The sequence below is a fragment of the Sarcophilus harrisii genome, chromosome 4 (assembly GCF_902635505.1).
Source record: "Sarcophilus harrisii chromosome 4, mSarHar1.11, whole genome shotgun sequence".
NCBI classification, from domain to species: Eukaryota; Metazoa; Chordata; class Mammalia; order Dasyuromorphia; family Dasyuridae; genus Sarcophilus; species Sarcophilus harrisii.
In genome coordinates this window covers 189605046-189618274 of record NC_045429.1, presented here as the reverse complement: position 1 = coordinate 189618274, position 13229 = coordinate 189605046, and the positions used below count along the sequence as shown (strand labels likewise).

At 35.0% G+C, this 13229-nt stretch overlaps 1 protein-coding gene across 4 annotated transcripts in view; it reads right to left on the bottom strand.

Moving 5' to 3' along the window:
- FYN (FYN proto-oncogene, Src family tyrosine kinase) overlaps positions 1 to 13229 on the bottom strand; it is a 233778-nt gene that overhangs the window by 99120 nt on the left and 121429 nt on the right. The window contains exon 1 of one of the 4 annotated variants that reach the window (XM_031964397.1): positions 9999 to 10688. The exons of the other annotated variants lie outside the window; for them this stretch is intronic. The gene's annotated coding sequence lies outside the window, so the exon portion shown is untranslated. Of the gene's footprint in view, positions 1 to 9998; positions 10689 to 13229 lie in introns of those variants that run through there. 4 annotated transcript variants of the gene reach the window in all.

The window sequence follows — 13229 nt, the reverse complement described above, 5'->3', positions numbered from 1 at the left end:
GTAGAAATAATTACTCTTTTTTTGGTAGAAAAATTTTTAATTTATCAAGTCAGACAAGAAAGATGCAATTAAAGATGAAAAACATATTCACTTTTAGATGGATGTTTTCACTTGCATTAAACTCTTAACTTTGGCTAATTCCTGCTTGACTACTAATGAACATCAATCTATTATGGACTTATAACTTTCTCTGGAAAAAAGTTTGTTGCTTTAAGTGCTTCTGTAGGCTAATGCTATGGGTAATAGATTTTTGATGACTAAAATTGATTTTAGTATAGTATTGCAGGATCACAGATTTAGAGAAACTTAGAGATCATCTAGTGAGCAGGAATTCTTCGACTTTTCCTTATATAATGACCCCTTTTGGCAATTTCTAATATTTAGCACAGTGCCTGGCACACAGTAGGTGCTTAATAAATTTCTTTTTTTTTCCTAGTGATATCTCTGAGTTGTTTTATTTTATTATTTTTTAAAATAACTTTTTATTGACAGAACCCATGCCAGGGTAATTTTTTACAACATTATCCCTTGTACTCACTTCTGTTCCGATTTTTCCCCTCCCTCCCTCCACCTTCTCCCCCAGATGGCAGGTGCTTAATAAATTTCTACCAATTGCCTGGTGAACCTTATGAAACTATTCTGGGCAGTTAAAATAGCATTCTGGACCTGGAGTTAGAAAGACCCAAGTTCAAATTCTGGCCTCAGATACTTAGCAGTTGTGTTACCCTGGGCAAATTACTTAACCCTGTTTACCTCCATTTCCTCATTTATAAAATGAGTTGGAGAAAGAAATGGCAAATAAGTCCAGTGTTTTTGCCAAGAAAATCTCCAAAAAGGGTCACAAAAAGTTGAATACAACTGAAAACAAATGGACTTATTCTTAGAATTATATTTTTAAATAATGGAAAAGAAATGCTAAATTCCAGTCAGAGGTTAGTGAAAAGATATAATTGTTTCTCCATACTGCTTCACAAGGATCTAATCTATGATCTCTTCAGGAGTCTCCCTTGAAATTGCTTCACTGACTCCTTAGAAAGCTGATTAAATAGCTGTGTGACTCTGGGCAATTCACTTAACCATGTTTGCCTCAGTTTCCTCATCTGTAAAACAAAATGGAGAAAGATATGGCAAACAACTCAGTATATTTGTCAAGAAAACCCCAAATGGGGTCATGAAGAATAAGACCCAACTACCATCTGGTCCACCCCTCTATTATACAAATGAGAAAACTGATCTCTAGCAATCTTGCCCAATTGCATAGGCAATCAATAAACCTCTCTTAATGTTTCTTTTAAGTGCTGAGGCTGCCAACAAAGATAAAAAGTCTCTGCTTTCAAGGAGTTCACAGTCTAATATGCAATATGCAAACAACTAGATTTATTCCATCTACATTGAAATTTTCCCCATAGGTATGAGAGTAAATGGGAATTTTGGGGAATTTTTGCAGAAGCTGTGGATGACATGCAAAAGAACAGCAGATGACAGAAAAAAAAATTTAAAAACTCAGAAATGCATAAAATCGGTGTATAGTGTTGTACAAACATGAATATATTTTTATCTTTTAATACTATAATAATTCAGATTTCTTCTCTGCTACAAAAGGAAGGTCAAAAATTTTACAAGAATTTTCCAGATCTGGGGGGGGGGGGGGGGGGAGGGGAATGATCTCCAATCTCCATGATGTGGAAGGGAAACCTACATATACAAACTAGTTATTAACAGGATATACTGGAAATAAGAAATAAGTCATAGAATTCACCAAAATTCAAACACAGTTTTTCTGTTGACTTGAAAACTTGTGGTCTTCTCATTGTACAACCCACAATCTTCTTGTTCAAAGAGAAAGAAACCAAAGCTCTAAAGAGACTAGTACTCCTGTCCAATGTCACAACTAATTAGTGGTGCAGTAAAGGCAGAGACCTGACCTGTTGAGTTTAAGTTAAATACCCCACTGCTTACATGCAATTCACTAATAAATGGAGTTCTGGATACAAGCTGAAGCTTTTTTAAAGGACTAGAAGATGAAGCATTATCTTGAGAGCTCATATAATCAACTTGTTAATTGCTTGCCTTATAAACTTCCAGGCGACCTAAGCCTGGCTTGCCCCATGTCCAACTTCTGATTCAAAGCAATCCAAATAGATTTGGAAGTGACAGAACCCCTAAATGACACACTCTGAAATGAACTTGCCATAACTTGTTCTGACAGAAGTTGATTCAACACGCTTATTGTCAGTGTAGTGGGAAAAAAAAATGGACCTGCATGTGCATCACATGTTCTTTCATCTTCATTATTTCAAGGCTTCTGTCTTTTACTTAAATACTATTCTTGTTCTTTTCTCCTCCACCACTAGTAGGGTATTTTGCTTCTCCTTCTAGACTTGTATTTTCTAAATACTGTTCATACCTAAAATAATAAGGTATAGTGGAAAAATGATGAATTGTAGTTAAAGGACCTGGGTTCAAATTATAGCTGTTAGTGCCCTTCCTTCTTAATTTATCTTCCCTATGCTTTATTTATAGAACTGAAGTATTTGCATGTTATTTCCTTACTAGAATGAGCTTCTTGAGAGCATGGATTGCTGTTTTTGCCTTTTCTCCTTCTCCTATGTTTCTTCTCCACTTTTGGTATGGTTTACCTAACTGTAAAAAAAACAAAAACAAATCCCCCCCCCCAATAACTTGTGATAAACATATCTCCTTCCTAAAGTAGGTGATAAAAATTCCAATCACTGAAATTGGTTCTAGCCATGCTTGATTTTACTCTCCTTTTCACCACTTGAATAGCAACAGGGACTAAAGCCCATGTCCTGGAAGATTTAACCCTTTCAACTCCAGGATTCCCAACTTTCTTGTGCCATCTCTGTACCCCTCTGCTTCCCCCTGCCCCTTTGCTTTTCAATCCTGGACCCATAATTAAATCAGTACTGACACCACTACCAGAAAGAGTGTGTCAATCTACTTCTAGAACTCCACTTTCCAAACCAAAATAGCTCTCCTAGACACTCAATATGCATCAAGTACTTCTATTAAAATAGAAGGAATATGAAGGTAGGAAATATATTTCTTTTTAAATTTATTGATCAAGTGCTTAGCACAATGTTTGGCATATAGGATGTATGCTTAATATTTTTTCTTCATTAATTCAAGTTAAAAAAAATAATCCTCCCAAAGTTCTCTGCTATTTTATTAATTTAAAGCAGTTGTAACATCTTAGAGTGAAGTAAGATTGATTTATCTTTTTTCTGGTTTATTCCAGAGCTTCCTTTTGTAGGCTGATTGGCACACTTTTCACTTTCTTGATTAGGAAAGATTTACGCTCAGGCTCTCAACTGAGAAACCAAATCTATGCTGGACACTGGATGTACTCAGTACCATGGCTCCCAAGCTTCTGTAGCCATTTCCTTTTCTGTTTCAGCATTCCCTGAGGAGGAATTAGGGAGATGAGCAAATAAAATTTGACAGCTGTCAGGGTGACCTTGGAAATTTGCTGTCTGAGGACACAAAAAATTCAAATCAAAGTTGCGGAGACAGAGTCAAAAACAGAGGAGAAAGAGACACAGACACACACACAGAAGAGAGAGAGAGAAAGAGAGACAATCAGAGACAGAGACAGAGAAAGACAGAGAAACGGAGATAGACACACAGAGACAGAGAGAGAGGAGAAAGAGAGAGTGTCAGAGTCAAACAGAGAAGAGACAGACAGAGACAGAGACAGAGACACACAGACACACACACACAGAAGCAGACAGACAGGCAGGCAGACAATGAGGGAGGAAGGGAAAAGGAAAAGAGGGATAAAGGAGAGAAAGAGAGAAAGGAGAGAAACAGGAATAGAGAGAGAGAGAAAGAGAGAGAGACAGGGATTGATTTTTTTGTTCAGTCAAATCCAACTCTTTGTGACAGATGCAGGAATGGTTTGCCATTTCCTTTCCCAGCTCATTTTACAGGGGGGGGAATTGAGGCCAACAGGGTTAAATGACTTGTCCAGGGTCACATAGTGGATAGACAGTGACGTTTTCTTTCTGTTCTGTTAGTGCTCCCTATATTAGTGGAGAGGGACTGCTTCTCTGTAATTATCATCATCAACATCTTGACTAGTATTTATATAGTTCAAGTTTGCTTTGTATCTATTATCTCATTTGAAAAATTTTTTTTTTGCAATATTCAGATAATCTTTTGTTCATCTAAAATAATTTCTTACTGATTTTGGAAGCATATCTTACAGTAAGTACTTCAGAATCCTCTAATCAATGTAAAAAGAAAGGTAAAACACTTTGATAAGTTCAATTAAAGTTTTTCTTATAATCATAGACTATCAATCATTCAATCAATGAGCATTTCTTAGGTGCTTAGTATTTGCTTAGTCCTGAGGAGACAAAGACAAAATTAAAATAGCTCTGTCCTCAAGGAGTTTACATTCTAGTAGGGGAGATCATATAAACCTAAATCAACAGATAAGAAAACACCTCTAAATAAAATAAAATGAAATTCTTGCTCTTTTCTGCTGTGTGAAATTGCCACCACCTGTTTCTGTCCAGCTCTCCTATTCAGTCTCTTTAGTCACATAATTGTTTTCTCCTTTTGTCTCTTTTGCTCAATTCCACTTTTCTCCTGCTGACCTCAGCCAACATCAATCATGAGCCCTGCTTTGTATCTTCCCACACCTTCCCACCAGGAACAAACAAATACAACAAACATAGTATGAGTTCCTATATTCCTGCTTTGTACATTTCTATACCCACTTCTATTTTTGAACTAAAATATACAGAGATCCAATTACTGTATGGCTACTGTTTGCGTGTGTTTTTAAGCATCCATCATGTACCAAAAGTTCTGGCTCATTTCCTTCTCCACCACAGATCTATACCACTATTCTGTACCAACAATGTACCCAAAGCTGAAAATGACAAATGGCTATATATATATATATATATATAGTTTCATCTTGGGAGGAAATGGGGATGAGCATAATCTATTTTAAGGAGGCAGACAATATAGGGGTTAAGAGATGGGGAGGAAGAGGTTGCACTTGGGGAAAATTAAGGTAATGTTATGCAAGTGGGTTTGAAAGAAGTCAGGGCTCATCTAAAACAGCTATGGTATTGCTACAATTTTTCTATTGGCTAATCATCATTCCCTATATTCCTGCTTCCTGACCCAAACCAATTTCGATAAAATAAAAGTAACAGTATATATGGAGAGGTTCCTGTCATCACCTTTCCCCTCTCAATTCTCTACTCTTTTTACTACTATAACACCCTCACTTGCTACTTATGTTACTTTGGGCAATCATTTAATCTTTCTGGGCCCCCTTTTCCTCATTTATAAAATGAGGGGGCTGGATTAGATGGTTTCTGAGGTCCATCCAGTTCAGGTCCTATGATCCTATAACAACATGTTCTATGCAAGTAAATCCATATGAATGTCACAAAGAAAACAGAGATAGAGGAATAACTCATTTAAAATAACTCAGATTAAACTACTTGGGAAAAAACCTGACAAAACAAACCCAGGAATGATATAAAAAAATTATATGAAAAAACTATATAAATAAAATCAGATTTAATTAAGTGGAGAAATATTAATTGTCTATGGGTAGGCAGGGCCAATATAATTGTCGTTTTATCTAATCTAATTTATATATTCAATGTCATCCCAATTAAATTACCAAAAAAATTATTTTACTGAATTAGAAAAAAATAAAATTCATTTGGAGGAACTAGAACAAGAATATCAAAGGAAATCAGTATCAGATTTTAAACTTATTATAAGGTAGCAATTATCAAAACTATCTGGTATCTATGGGGAGGAGGAAAACAGAATATACTTTTATGTTTAATCCACATCATTAACATTTTCTTCATCCCTTTATTAAGTCTAAACAACCAACAAAACAATAGACTAAACTCTGATTTTTATTAACAATTGGCTACGAGGCAGCTCCAACACATCACTGGTAAATTTCCTATAGCAGATTTGTTTGGTGACATGGGTACAAACTGAGAAGGCATCAGTGGGTTGCAGTATGTATCACCAAAACAAATACCCATAGAGATGAGGTCAGAGACTGATTTAATTAACTTTACTACCAATTAAGTTTAAAGTTTGAGAAATAAAATGAATAAAATATGGGGAGTATAATTATGACTGATTTTTGGTATAGCAATACTGGCTCTTTCCTTAAGAGTAATGTTAAGTCCTCAGTAGAACAGACACATTCTCATAATGGTCTTTTACAGTGAAGATTTGCGAAAGTACTATCAGTGCATCAGAATGGAAAGGATATTTGAGGGATTCTCTCAAATTCATTATTGCCCTTTCAATCCCTGGAGCAGAAATGTACAGGACATTTAGAGGGCTTTCAAAAGAATAATGAATAAAGTCAGGATTTAGATTGGGGAAAATTTTAAACTAATGATGAAACATGTAAAAAGGAAAGAGTTATTTCTAAGAATGGCTTCATATAATTTTAATTTTAAAATGTTTTTATTGTCTTGGATTTGGACTCAATTATAAATGAAAAAGAACAAATAGATATATTTTGTTCTAAAGCATCTCTCCGTACCCTCTTATCTCCATTTTTGTGATTCAAGCTTTTAAAAAATTAATCATTTAGTTGTGATTATAAGCATGTAGAATTTACCACATAGCTCCAAATTATCTGAAGAATCAGACCAACATCAGACATTTGGTTTTTTTTCTCTGTTCCAATTCATGTTCTACTCAACTGTTAAAGTGATTTTCCTTAAAAACCGTGTTATTTTGACCATACCATTACTCAAAAAAGTCTCTATTACCTCCAAGTTACAATATGACATTCTCTGTTTGGCATTTAAGTTCTTTACAACTTAGCTCTTTTCTACCTTTTTGGTCTTCTTAGACTACTCCTCTCAATGCACTCTATGACACAGCTACACTACCCTACCACATACAGCTATCCACCTCTGTGTCTTTACATTGGCTATTCCTCATGTGCCTGAAATTATCACTTCTGACTCATAGGTTCCCTGACTTCTTTCAGGATTAAATTCATACCCCATTGACCTTTCGCTCTGATATTGTTTATTCACTCATTTCAAAATCATGATTGACTCTTTATGACCAAACTTGGGTTTTTCTTGACAAAAATACTGGAGCGCTTCTCCATTTCCTTCTCCAGTTCATTTTACATAAATATTACCTTCCTATAATCAATTAAGATTTTAAAAACTCTAAATTATGTTTTTGAAAAATAAAATGAAAAGAATTCCACAAAATAGTTTATTGAAAAGGGTTTTGGAATGACAGATGAGGATGCTGAGGGAAACATGTTTAAGTGACTTGCCCAGGATCACATAGCTAGTAAGTAGTTTAAGGCCAGATGTAAACTCAGAAAGGAGTCTCTTGATTCAAGGTCTGGCATTCTATCCACTGCACCACCTAGCTGCACCTTTCACTCCCACCTCCAATATTACCTGCCATCTTCTTGGAAAGCAATAGGTTATTTACACATTGTCACTTCATTAGAATATCAGCTCCTTGAGTTACCTAATCTAATTTATCTATTCAATGCTATCCAAATTAAATTGCCAATAAATTTTATTTTTCTGAATCAGGAAAAAAAATTCATTTGGAGGAATAAGAATAAGAATACTAAAGGAAATCAGTATCAGATTTTAAACTATTTTTTACCTTTGTATCCTCAGAGCTTAGTGAAATGTCTGGCACATAATAAGGGCTTAACAAATGCTTATTGACTGACTGACAGATGTCCTCTAAACTAGAGATGCTTTTAGTCTGAAAACATTACTTCTTATAATCAACTAGGAGTTTAAAAGCTCTAAATAATGTTTATTAAAAATAAAATGAAAAGAATCCCACAAAATAGTTTATAATGTAACAACAGTTTTATGACAATTGAAAAGGGTTTTGGAATAAAATTATTACTGAATTACTACTTCTGTTTCTCTGGAAACTTGCCATTATTGCAAGGGCTAGGAACAGATTAGATATTACCATCCTGATGGAGTATAGGAATAGGCAGGCTTGCAGGAAACATTGCTTCAGGCAGAATACTAGAAAGATTTGTACTATTTGCTATCGTGAATTATCTGCTAATTTACTTCTTTCTTAGAACATCCTAATAAGCCCACCTCTATAATAGCTGCCGAACCTCAGTGCATATACCTTCACTGTGTTTACTTTCTGTTTCTCCATCAATTTCCCAACTATATACCTTTTTTAATCATGTCTAAAGACTCTCATTTGATTTTTCTTTCCTTTGAAGCACATAAAAATGTTTAGCTTTGCACAGTGGGATGAGAAGTATCACCTCAGCACTTCTCTCTGCTGAATATTCTCTCTCTTCTAGCTACAAGTAATAAACATTGGCTGAGAAGGCTGACTGAAGAGAGCTACGGCTCGCCTTTGAAGAAAGGGGCTTTCTAATCACGTTATCTCCATCAAGTGGAGGACTGAATAGCAGGTAGCTGGAAAGATAGCACGGCTGTTGTTGACTACAGCTGAAGCCCAACAGGGGCTTGACATGAACAGAAGACAACGGCAGAATTGCAATAACAGGAGAATGAGATTTTCCTCCACGTATATGCCCTGTTCACTCAGTCTCTGCTGTTACGCTTTTTCATTCAGTTGTCTGGACCACAATGCTCTCTATAAATGTTTGCCCATGTACACACATGAAGGTTTCACTTTCCCATGGTACCACTTCTCTTAAGGACTGAATATTTGTAGGAGAAAGAGCTAAATATTATGTGGAAATATAATTTTATTGTATTTGTTGTTGTTCAGATACTTTAAAGTCTACATGACTCCATATAGGATTCTCCAGTCATTTTACAGATAAACAGAGGCAAGCAAGTTAAGTGATTTTCTGAGGGTCACATATATATCTGAGGTAGGATTTGAACTTAGAAAGATGAACCTTCCTGACTCCAAGCTGGTAGTCTATTTATTGTGCCATGTTTTCTGTATTACAAAATACCTTTGCTGCTAAATAATGTTTAATGGAGAAGCACCACAAAGCCCATGAGCTATGGTTTGGAGAGGAGGTTCTGACCAATATATAAAGTATTTAACGCCAGGGGTAGTTGACTGGAGATCCATGAGGGAACTAGGTGCTAATCACTGCATGAACAACCCAAAAGATCATCCACTGGAAATAAACTATTGTTTTTAGACAGCCACAAGTAGTTCATTCTTGACAACATGGATCTCTCCTGTGGCTCCATGAAATATTATCAGCCTTTTAATTTATGTTCCTCCCCACAGGATCGCGGGCATTTCACCATATTAGTGCTGCCATAATCACTGGGTTGGCTATACTAGCAGACTTTTGTAGACTAATAGAGATTTGGAATCTTGTTTGATCCCAGAGATGGTAGATAACCAAATCAGATTCATCTAAAGATAAAGCCCAAATAACCTTATCTATCCTTTGCCTAATTTAAGTTAGGGCCAGGAAATAATTAGGCTGAATGTTAGAATTTAACTTAGACATAAAGAGATAGACAATTACAATTACAATCGATAGTCTCAGAACCAAAAGAAATTTGGATATAGTAACAACAGTATAGTTCAAAGAATAGTTGTGAACAACTAAGTTATTCTATTATAAATACTTAAATCAACCATTAGAGGACCTATGAAGAAGATGCTAGTTAGCTCCAGAGAAAGAACTGATAAGTAGAAATAGGTAAGTTATTTTTTTTACATATGTTTGGTTTTACATATATATACATATATGTATGTGTGTGTATAAATATATGTGTGCAAATATGTATTTACATAAATATAAATACATACACATATATCTGGGTGTGTCAAATGAAGGGGAATTTTAAAGAACATAAAGATGTGTGTGTGTGTGAGAAATGGCAGTTTTCAGTTTTCTCTAGTATGGGGTGGTGAGGTTCACAGAGAGGTAGATTAGAACTTAAAATGTAGCAAAACACTTAAATTAAATTTTAAGAATCGGTAGGCTAACATTTTTGTAATACCTTTTAGACTTGAGGTTGTATAGATGGTCAGCCCTGAAGATTTTATTCTTAAATCAGTAGAAGAAATGGGTCTTAGTGAAGGCATGGGGAGGAGTCCAGCTGAAAAAACTGTTCTCCATTGCCAAACCGGAGTCCTCAAAGTTCCCAGGGTCCTCTCTCATTTTATGGTCAGACATGAGGCAATGGCTGAGTTCAGGTTAATCCACCGAAGTCAATTTTACATAAGTCTGAAAGTATGGCTGGTTTGGTCAAAGAAAGGGGAATTTTAAAGATATCTCTTTATAAGTCCTCAATTACTCTGTTGAAAGAAGTCTAAAATGTACCTAACCTCTGAGGATGAAGTTAAAGATGAAGAACAGGGAAGAGTTAAGAGAAGGGAGTGATGGTAGAGGATTCCAATTTAAACTGCTCTCTGGAATCTAATTTAAACTGCTTGATTTCAGTGGCAAAAGCCACTTACTAGGGATTATACAGCTGTTCCCTGAAAATATCCCCAAATGATAGATTTGGAAAATTTTTCCTACCACCTGACAAGGGGTCTCTTTTCTAGAGTTTCTCATATTCTCTCCTTTCACTTTAATAAAACTGAATCTACCAGTTCATCTCTGGGCCTATGAGGTTTTCTAGCATAGTGAAAAAAGAGAATATGGCAGCTCTGAGTAGCAAGGTCATGGCCCAGAAGTAACTGCCCATTTTGAGCAAACAAGCCAGAGGGGCAGGCAGGGAGGGGTATAAAGATATCACAAGAAACTCTGGTCAAACTTCATCATAGAGGGTTTATAGTGACTCATGGAAAGAAATCATTAATGCTCTGTGAGACTTATTTAAACAGTATATAAAGAGGAAAATTAAGCAGTTATTTGAAACCAAGGAATAATAAAGGTTATAAGATCATATAAACCTAAGATAGTAAAGACAAATTTCTACCAACAAATCTTTAAGTTAAAAGTATGAATCTAAAGTCTTACTGTGGTCATGATTTGTCTCTACAGACATCTCTGAATTTTGAATAACTAAGAAGAGAGATGGAAATGATGAATATGAAATGTTACTATATAGCTAAGTTAATGGAAATAGCCATGATTCCTGAGTAGAAATGAGCCAAGGGAGATACAAACTTAGAGGCAAGTTATTATTCTTGATTTCTATGCAATGTAATAGTTTGTTGATTAAACTGTGTATATGTGTGTGTGTGTGTATGTATGTATGAAAAAGAAAAGAACACTGGTACAGAAATCAGGAAGTTTGAATCCTGTTTCTAGTCTTGCCTTAGTTTCCTTATTTGTCAAATAAGGATAATAATGGCTGTAGTGACAAACTAACAGATTATTATGAAGATCAAATGAAATAAAATGTTTTTTTAAAACCTAAAGCATCCAAAAAACAAAAAACAAAAAACAGTGTTCCAAAAGCTTTAGTACCGTTTTGAGCTTTTACTAACTTCATTTTTTAAGCTTTTGTTAAAAGTTAAAGCTTTACTGAGAACTTTGGGGATACTATGTATAAATAAATATAAATGATGCTCTAGGTGAGGAGTTCTTAATCTTTTTTTAAAGTTTTGGACCACTTTGATAAGCTAATGAAGTCTATGGATCTCTTTTCAGAATAATGTTTTTTAAAATGTATAAAATACTGCCCATCAATTATATTGAAGTGTCATTTCTTCTCAAGTTTATGTATTCTCCAAAATCTGTGTATTACCCCAACCATATTAAACAGTAAAGTATATTTAACAAATTGTGAAAATTTCGAGAATACAGTTAAAAACAAATCCAGGCCAAGCTAGAATAAGCTGGAACTAGAAGGGATCATCTCGCTCAACCCATTCATTTTAGAGGCCATTTGAGGCCATGTTGGGTGACTTTATATAAATCATACATAGGTCATACAGCTAATTGATGGTTGAATTGGGACCAGTGGGGGTAGGGTGTAGGGAATAAGCATTTACATAGCATCTACTAGGTGTCAGGTGTTAAACACTTTATGAATATTATCTCATTCAAGACTCACAATAACTTGCAAAATAGGTACTGTTATTATGCTCATTTTTACAGTTCAGGAAACTGAGACAAAGGGAGGTTAAGTGTCTTGTCAAGACACACAGCTAGTATCTGAGTGTCTGAGGCTAAATTTGACTCCAAGCCTAGCACTCTTATCTATTGTGCCACCAGCTGCCTCTCCCAGTAACTCTTCTAAAACTAAGACTGAATAAAAACCTCTAAAGAACTAAATACATATTCCCAGATTTAAATTTTCTGGAAATTAAAAATAAAATTCATTAACAGAACAGAGTAGAAAACATAATTGCATTCACTGTAGAAATGCAATGTCAATTAACATTCAATAAAATATGCTGACTAATGTTACTACCTGAACATGAAATCATAATTTATTATTGGGATGAATTCAATCGCTTGCGATATTGATATCCCAGGGGCCAGATAATTCCTGGCCATTCATGCAAGTTAGCTACAATGAGCTAGCATCATGCTATCTGTGAGAAAAGTACAGGAAATGAACCTAAAGCAGAGAAAGTAGGGTCCAGAATTTTAACTGGGACAGGACATTCCTAAGTATCCTATGTAGATAATGAACATATTTCCTAAATTTTTATGGATAATCTTTACTTCAAGAAAAGAATTTTATTGTTGTTGAATCATTTTCCATAGTGGCCAACTCATTTGGGTCATAAAGTCTTATTTTTTAAATAGAGATAATAGAGTGGTTTACCATTTCCTTTTTCAACTTATTTTGCAGATGAAGAAACTGGCTCAGACAGAATTCTTGCTCAGGGCCACATAGTAAGTGTCTAAGGCCATATTTGAATTCAAGAAAATGAATCTCCCTGACTCCAAGCCCAGAACTCTATCCATTGATAGAGACATATAGACTGACATAATGCTTCTTTTTTCAAATTAAAAATAGTCTATATGTCTTGATTTTTGTTTTTTGGAAAAGATGGCCACTATATCTATAAGAAAGTTTTTTCATGATATTTTTAATTGAACTGGAAGTTATTTTATTTCTAATTTAGAATGCAATGGAAGGGAGCAAAGTGAATAAATATGTTGGATATTACCTGTCACAAACAGGTAAGTTTCATCCTTGAAATCAAACTCTGACAACATATTATGAGGAAGACACTATTGCCTGAAAGGGCATCTTTATCATTCTACAACATGGTAGTCTCAAATCCATGAAGTGTTTTGCAAACTAGAAAGTGCTATATAA